General features: G+C 43.3%; 1 long non-coding RNA gene across 1 annotated transcript; it reads right to left on the bottom strand.

Annotated features, from left to right (window-relative positions):
* Positions 1–242: 242 nt before the first annotated feature.
* LOC144141644 (uncharacterized) lies at positions 243–6,996 on the bottom strand. Its single transcript, XR_013316664.1, has 5 exons — positions 6,847–6,996; positions 6,463–6,593; positions 6,283–6,386; positions 4,236–4,343; positions 243–336 (listed from the first exon to the last, which is right to left on the bottom strand). It is a non-coding gene; the product is annotated as an uncharacterized LOC144141644 (long non-coding RNA).
* Positions 6,997–7,228: the final 232 nt, after the last annotated feature.

Here is a 7,228-nt window from a genome sequence, read left to right as displayed (position 1 = left end):
GTTTGAAAATTTAGAAAATAAGTAACTTTAAAAACGAAGGACCGAAACATCTAACCTTGGCGAAACCATATGTCGAGTTTTAAGGTGGCACAAGGTGAACGGGTTATTAATGAACCTTCATTGAGCTGTGGCATTGGGAATGCACGCCCAACAAAAAAGTTTATAGCCTGCTATCTTTATTGCTTTTAGGACGTGAACACATGCCTTTATAAATATCATAAATTATGTCACGACCGCAAAGCTTGAAAAAGGCCTTGTGGCATGCAGTCGTATTGTCAGGGCCAGTTTCGCTCCCTTTTATGCGGAGCTCACACACATGATACTTTGAGAATGCACCTGAAAAATAAAATTCAGTTTGAAATACCAGATAAAACGTTGAACCACAGTATAAAGAAATGAACAAATAACAATGAATGCATGTTTCGTTAAAACACAATTAACGACTGAGTTAATAGCGTTTTGTTTGAGTGCGCGTTCTACTTTTGTGAGCATGGTTACTATAAAAACACTGTATGCAATAAATCGCTTACAATAAAACTGTTCTATGCAATAAATCATAGCGAAAAAAAAGCAACCTGTCCGCCCTTTTTCTGAAGAATGAAATGTTTATTTTATTATATTGTGACGTTGCAACGAAGGAGATGTTTTTAGAGACTGCCATTACGAAAATAGATGGGAAAGCAGCTGCGATGTCCCATGTATTGCACGCACACCAACATTCGCGAGCGTCTTCTTTTCCAGCCTATGGTTTCACTTATCCCAGAAGGTTCACACAAAAAACAGCGGTTAAGACGGGACAGAAGGAAGGAGGCTACACACCCAGCGCTGTGTAGCCTCCTTCCTTCTGTCCCGTCTTGAGCGCTGTTTTTTGTGTGAAGTATGAACCAACAGGCCCAAACACTTCCATTGCTTATCCCAGAAGGCGCATACCCACATAGCGAGGGTTGGCCACTGGTTCCGTTTATAGTAAGTAGCCAAGGGACTGAGCCCGTGACAATATTGTCAGTACTAAGCAAAGTACAATAAAAATAAGGACACACCTAATGAACCCACCAGGTTTCTCAAACACAACCTTTATTGATTGATTGACTTTATTCAATGGGGAGGCTCGTATCTCAAGTATGGGATTAAGGTTTTTACGAAGGTAATAATTACGTTGCACGTTTTAATCCCGTTTTACATAGTGAGAGTTGCTTGGGGAGCACAAATTCGCAACGCTAAAAGTAACGCTAACTGGACTCGTTACAAATGGCTCGAAAAGACTACAGCCGTCTACCTCCGTACCACGCAACATTCCTTCTCACTCCCCAGCCTTTCGTCCGCCTTTTAAGTGCCCTTCACGCTGGACTCCAGGCTTTATTCCGCAACCTCTTGACATCCCTGCTGAATCTGCTTCCCTTTTCTTTAAGTTGTAAAAGACGACGAAGCAATTATCTGGAATACTGGCTTCTATGTTGGTATACTTGTTATTATCATCATCGTCAGTGTTTTACAAAATGGCTATACACATTGTGTGGTTCGCGAATGTTGGCTCAGTTTTTCATTGTTCTTCGAAAGTGCGCCCTTCCGCATTTATCCGCCGCCTAATTCTTTTCCTTCGCTCTCGCAAGACCTTCAATAACCCCTATTCTTCCCAATCTCTCTCCACTTCCGTTCCACCCCAGTACCCTCTATCCCTCCCTTTTTCCCGTCCTTATAACTTCTCCGATACCAGCCTGTTCTCCGTTACCACTATCCTTCCGTTTCCCACTTCCGTCTGTAGTGCTCTCCGTGGTCCTATTTCTCCTCACGCTATATCGGTCGTGCTATCTCCCTCATCTTTTTCCCCGTCTCTGCTCCACTTCAGCTTCCAGTCCCACCCCGGGTCTTGTTATTCTTCTAGGTCATGTACAAAGTGCTGACTAATGACTGACCCTTAGGTATTGCACACTTGGTCACCACTGGTGTAGACAGTGACTCAGGAATGCTGACTGAGTCAGTGACCCACTAATGAGCAGTCCCATAAGTAACATTTCTGATTCGGGATCCCCAGGTACAAAAACTACACATCTTAACTGGGCTAAGAAATGCTATGGTTATTCAGAAATGATAGATGGTCATTTGGTGGATCTTAAGAAATGTGTCAGCATTGATGCCTTTGTCGACTGAAGTAAAGCAGGAATTGCCTTGTTATGTCCCGAGCTACCGAGTATGAATTGCAAGAGAAGGGTCTTCTCGGACGGGCAGAGCCTCGAAAAAGAAGCCGAAGTCTTCGTACTGCTTGGCACTTTGTAACAGTTGCTACGAATTGACCTTAATGACAATACAAAATTTCGGCCCAGTCAGGACTTGCGCGCTCTTTAAAGAGCTACGCAAAACACCCACTGCAGCAGAACGCTCGGCTGGGCTAGTTGGTAGCTGCTCATCTCTGTGTTTAAAGCGGTCACAACACAGGAACGAAGAAAGAAACAGCCGAGCTTTTTGTCTTTGTCCCTTCGTGCGTTTCTTGTGAATGCTTTGAACACAAGACGAAGGCATACACTATTGTTATGACCACAAAGATCATAAACCTATTCCACGTTGTGTAAAATGCCAGTCAGAGTTTGCTAAAAACCAGAGCTCGGGGAGATCGGTAAAAACAAGTCCACGAGACTGCCAGGCAGTGTTGAGCCATCCCATCTTCTCGAGCTCCAACTCCCAAACCTCCCTCGGGTACACTGACATAGAACCTATATCGAGAGAAATTACCCCAATAAAGTCGTGAATTACTTGAAGACACCACACCCTCAGTGTACGGGCCGGATCACGAAACCTAAAAGGACACGAACTGGTCTTTATAAATATGACCTATGCGACCGCATAGTACACACGACACGTTATAAAAAATCCGAGGACACCTACGCCCTTCTTGCGGGTTCTGAACGTGAAGCATGAAAGTCCAGCTGAACGTCTGAGGTGCCATGATTTGCCTGGCATTGTCGAAGTGTTTTTAAATCTAGCCGCTGGAGGTGTTTTGCTTTGCAATGCACCTTAAGGCCTTTGAATGGCTTTGATTTGTCTCCTACGCGTTGCGCCGCTGTTCGTAGTAGCCGCCGCGTAATGGAAGAGTTGACGAGGATTATGAATTACTCAGCTTGTTCTTTCCGTCTTTTCATCTGCAGTATAGTGGCAGAAATGACCACCTCTGGCCATTGCCGCATTTAGGCTCGTTTTGTGGACCTCTTAGTGAACGGCAGGGAAAAGGTTTGGGCGTGTTGATTCATAGTCACACAAAAAACAAGCTTTGTAAAAAACCCCAGCACTTGTCCTGTCCGCGCCTCGTCCTATGTTTGGTTTTTACAGCGCTTGTTTTCTGTGGTCCTAGTGAACGGGCTCGCCCCAAAGCTAAACGTGGAAAAACGCTGGAGGGAGCCCCAGTCCTTGCGTCTATCCCGTTCCCTCCGCTTAGGGTTGATGTCGTCTTCGCCTCACCGATTGAGGCCTTTAACGTTCCGTGTTAAATCTTCTATCCCTGGATGCACTCGACACATCTCCCTTTATTGAAGGTCAGCAACTGCCTTTCAGGCTTGCGTGGTGAAACGTCTCGTGCCTCTCCTCGTGATACGAATGACTTGCGCGTGCCGACGGCACCGCTATTTTCGGCATACTGCTCTCAGCTTTCTTAGCGTTGGTCGAGTTAAGAGTGAGAAAAAAGTCCGCAGCCTGCCACCGTGCGCTCAGTGCACCAACACGCCATACAGGGGCTACAGTTGAAGCAGTCACGGATACGTGGTAGACGTTTTATGTTACAGACTCCGGACGCCCATTTTATTTCTTTTAAAACTGTTTAAGGCTTTCGCAATACACGTGGTGCGATGCGTCCACATCCTTTAAATCAGCACCAACGTGCGCCTTCAGCAGGCTGCAGAAAGTGCCCGATGTCTAGCGATTAATTAAACACTGCAGAAGCTTCAGCAGGGGCTGGGCTGGCTTACTGGAGAAAGGGCGAGGTCCTGCCGACTTAAATTCCACGTTGAACTGGTCCGCAGGGAACTATGTTTACACTGGAAAACTGGCCACGATAGAACAGTCTTAAGCGAGCCTGACAAAACCCAAGAAGGCATCCATGAGTAAGACAAGGAGGACATGTCATCCAATCATTGCGTTCCTATAATCTTTCCCCCGGTAAACTACAAGCCTCCCTTTTGAATATGGACAATGAATAAATCTATACCGTGATTGAAGCAACAGAAGATAGGCCCACATTTTGTACTTACGATGGCTATATTGGTTGTCTAGTAGAGAACCTTTAAACGTCCAAAATATTCCGCAGGTGTTGCTAGCATCTCGATATACCAACTTTTCGATGTGCTCTTGCCGTATCCCTGCATATATAACACAGGTTCGTCAAGATAACGAAAAACTTCAAACCTGAAACACATGCGTTCACAGATAGAAACGGGTTCAGTATATGTCAACACATTTGGAAAGAATTCAAAGGAACAATATCTTGAGGAAACGGCCAAAGAGTAGTATTCTGTTTTCTTGGTTTCGGCCTTTGAATGGGGGATTTTAAATCGTTGATGCAGCGAGGGCTGTATTGTATTTTTAGTAATTTATCGACTCTTGTGGGTCTAAGATAACGCATGCCCAGAAAAATGTTGCGACTAACAATGCTCTCTGTATTGGTTGTGATGAACGTTTATGCTAACTGCGTGGTTTGCACTTGCCTGTTACTTCAAAAACTTACCGTAATGTATCGCGGTTTTAAGGCGATAGTCTTTTTTGGCTACTTAAACACGTAAAGTTTGACCTGGCGGTCCCTCAATCCAGCTGTCCGGCGGAAAGTTTAGAAATTTATTGAAAGAGGCGTTTATACAGGTAAAACATTTACAAACGACTAAATCTGGTTTCAATTTTCATACTTCTCAGCATTGATCAGCAAAAGAACACTTTAGACATATTTTTGGCAAAACATCAATACATCAGTCATAATTGCACTGTTATTTTAAACAAAAATTTACGGCTGCTTGATTCTTACGATTGCAAATACAAATACGCCTTCGAAAAATGTTTTTATCCAAAAATACAAAAAAAAACGCTCCTGCGGAACCCCAGACCTTCTGGTGGCAATCCAAGAAGTCCAACATTAACGAAAGGTTCCAATAGATTGCGCGCGGGCCTTGGAACGCGGTAAATTTGAATCGAATTCAGTGAACTTCCACCATGTTTATTGTGGGGGCAGTGCTACCAACCTGCGAAACCAGTTTTTTCCTAGCTCGGATAAAGAAATTCTTTAGATTTCCCTAGATTTTTGCTGAATGAGGTTATTAGATGTTTTCGCTCTGATATTGTGTTCGTGTTGTGCGATACGACTGCAGAGTTTACATTTATGATATAATTATGTAGTAATTTTAAAGCATTTTTGAAGTAACCGTATGAAGAAAAAAAAACTGTTGCAGCACAATTTGTGAAGATTTAAACGTTGTATTTCATCGAACCACAGAGGCACTAGTGTTTGTCACGTGGGGGGACATTAATAGTATATAATACACATAAGATTACCAAGCAAGGCAAAGCAATCACTCTGCACATACACACCGATACACCATTCCAAGAACAGCACGTGTTACACCGCATTTCGCATAAGCAGGATACGTTAAATTATTAAAATGCATAATCGAAAACACTGCAGTTCAATGCAAAACACAAAAATCTTGCACGAGGACACTGTGCACTTCAAATAGCATGCAAGTATATAAGAAAGAAGAATAACAGGATCGAGCACATACGATGCGCATTGTATGAGATATTAGAGCGAGCAAGTTTATGAAACTCATCCATCATGTTGTTTTGCAATGGACATAAGCTATGTCAAACGTAGGAGCGATGACTTCGCTCGGTGCACATTTATGGCAAGTAGATATCTGTGCTTCATCGTAAAACTGAAATGCATAGATATATAAAAAATAAAGAATTCTGAACACCATTCTGAATTCTGAACAGGGCACCATTACACGACTGAAGGCATCAGACCACGTCGCCGCAAAAAATTCCCTAAATGTTGACAAATTCCCCGTTTCCCTAAAGACGACACAAATCCCCTAGATCTTGGGAAATTTCCGTTGGAAGCACTGCGGGGGGGGGGGGGGGGGAGTGAAACCGGAGGGGAAGAGCGTGAGAGGTGAGTGGGAAAGAGAAGAGAGGTATGTAGGTGGAGGGCCGGCAGGTGATTATCTTGTTTCGACAACATATTTACTTGAACATATTTGCTTTAAACGACGTGTTTACTTAGAAGGACATATACAAAATAACCAATTATACCTGGACCACCGATTTGCAATGTGGTAGGGCCATACGGTCGCATTACAGGAGACCAAGTCGATTCTAAGTCGCAGTATGCTCCTCTCAGGAGTTGCGATTTGCTTCTGTGAAAAAAGAAAAAGAACGATGAAAAATGGTTAGAATACGGGAGTGAGCATACATGAGGGAGGAGTCTCTTACCCGACATTCGTGGAGTAGTTCCTTAGGAAGCAGACTTCTCCGTATGTTGCGTATATAACCTTGTCCAACTTGCAGAAATCCTTTCCCTTAGTAGACAGGACGCTCCAAACAAATCGCGTAGTATTTAAATACTGCAAAGAGCTAGGCGTCAGTACAAGGTTCGATATATTCTGTGGAAGCATGAAGAACTTTCATTTCTTTCGGGTATATCGACGCCGCGCTATACAACTGTCACGCGCATTGTCGACCTCAGTGAAATTTAGTTTTAGGATAATTAAAAATGGAAAAGCACTGACGACCTCCTAGTAAGTCGTGGACAAAATTTACATGCAAAGGTACTACGAAACCAAATTTAGTGCACAGCAAGAAATATTTAAATCCTACCTGCCTCAGGTCGATTGTAGAGAAATGCTTTTGGTTCCACAGTATTAACTCGCCAGTAGCAAATTTGATAAAAAGACAGAAAAGCAGGTACAAGAACATTACCAATGCGAAGGGAATCAGAATAACACCACTGTTATAAAGCCTATCAAACGTATGTGCTAAAAGTAGGGCAAAAGAATTGCTCGCGTGATGTTCACATTTTAAGGCTCTCCAAGGGGCCCGGATTTCTAATTTTGGAACATTAAAAAAACCTGGTTTTGCAGGAAAACTGACCTTTCGCTTCTTTTTCAAAACAAGCCATTAGTTATCCAGTCGTTTTTTTTGTCTGTTTGAAGAAGCACCAACTCAAATCTTCCAACTTCCTCCACCTTCAAGCACTATA

Source organism: Haemaphysalis longicornis, unplaced genomic scaffold (genome assembly GCF_048455015.1).
Source record: "Haemaphysalis longicornis isolate Haplotype H1 unplaced genomic scaffold, Haemaphysalis longicornis Haplotype H1 scaffold_6, whole genome shotgun sequence".
In the NCBI taxonomy this organism is placed as follows: Eukaryota; Metazoa; Arthropoda; class Arachnida; order Ixodida; family Ixodidae; genus Haemaphysalis; species Haemaphysalis longicornis.
Note: the sequence above shows the minus strand (reverse complement) of the source record. Positions and strands in the feature narration are given on the sequence as shown.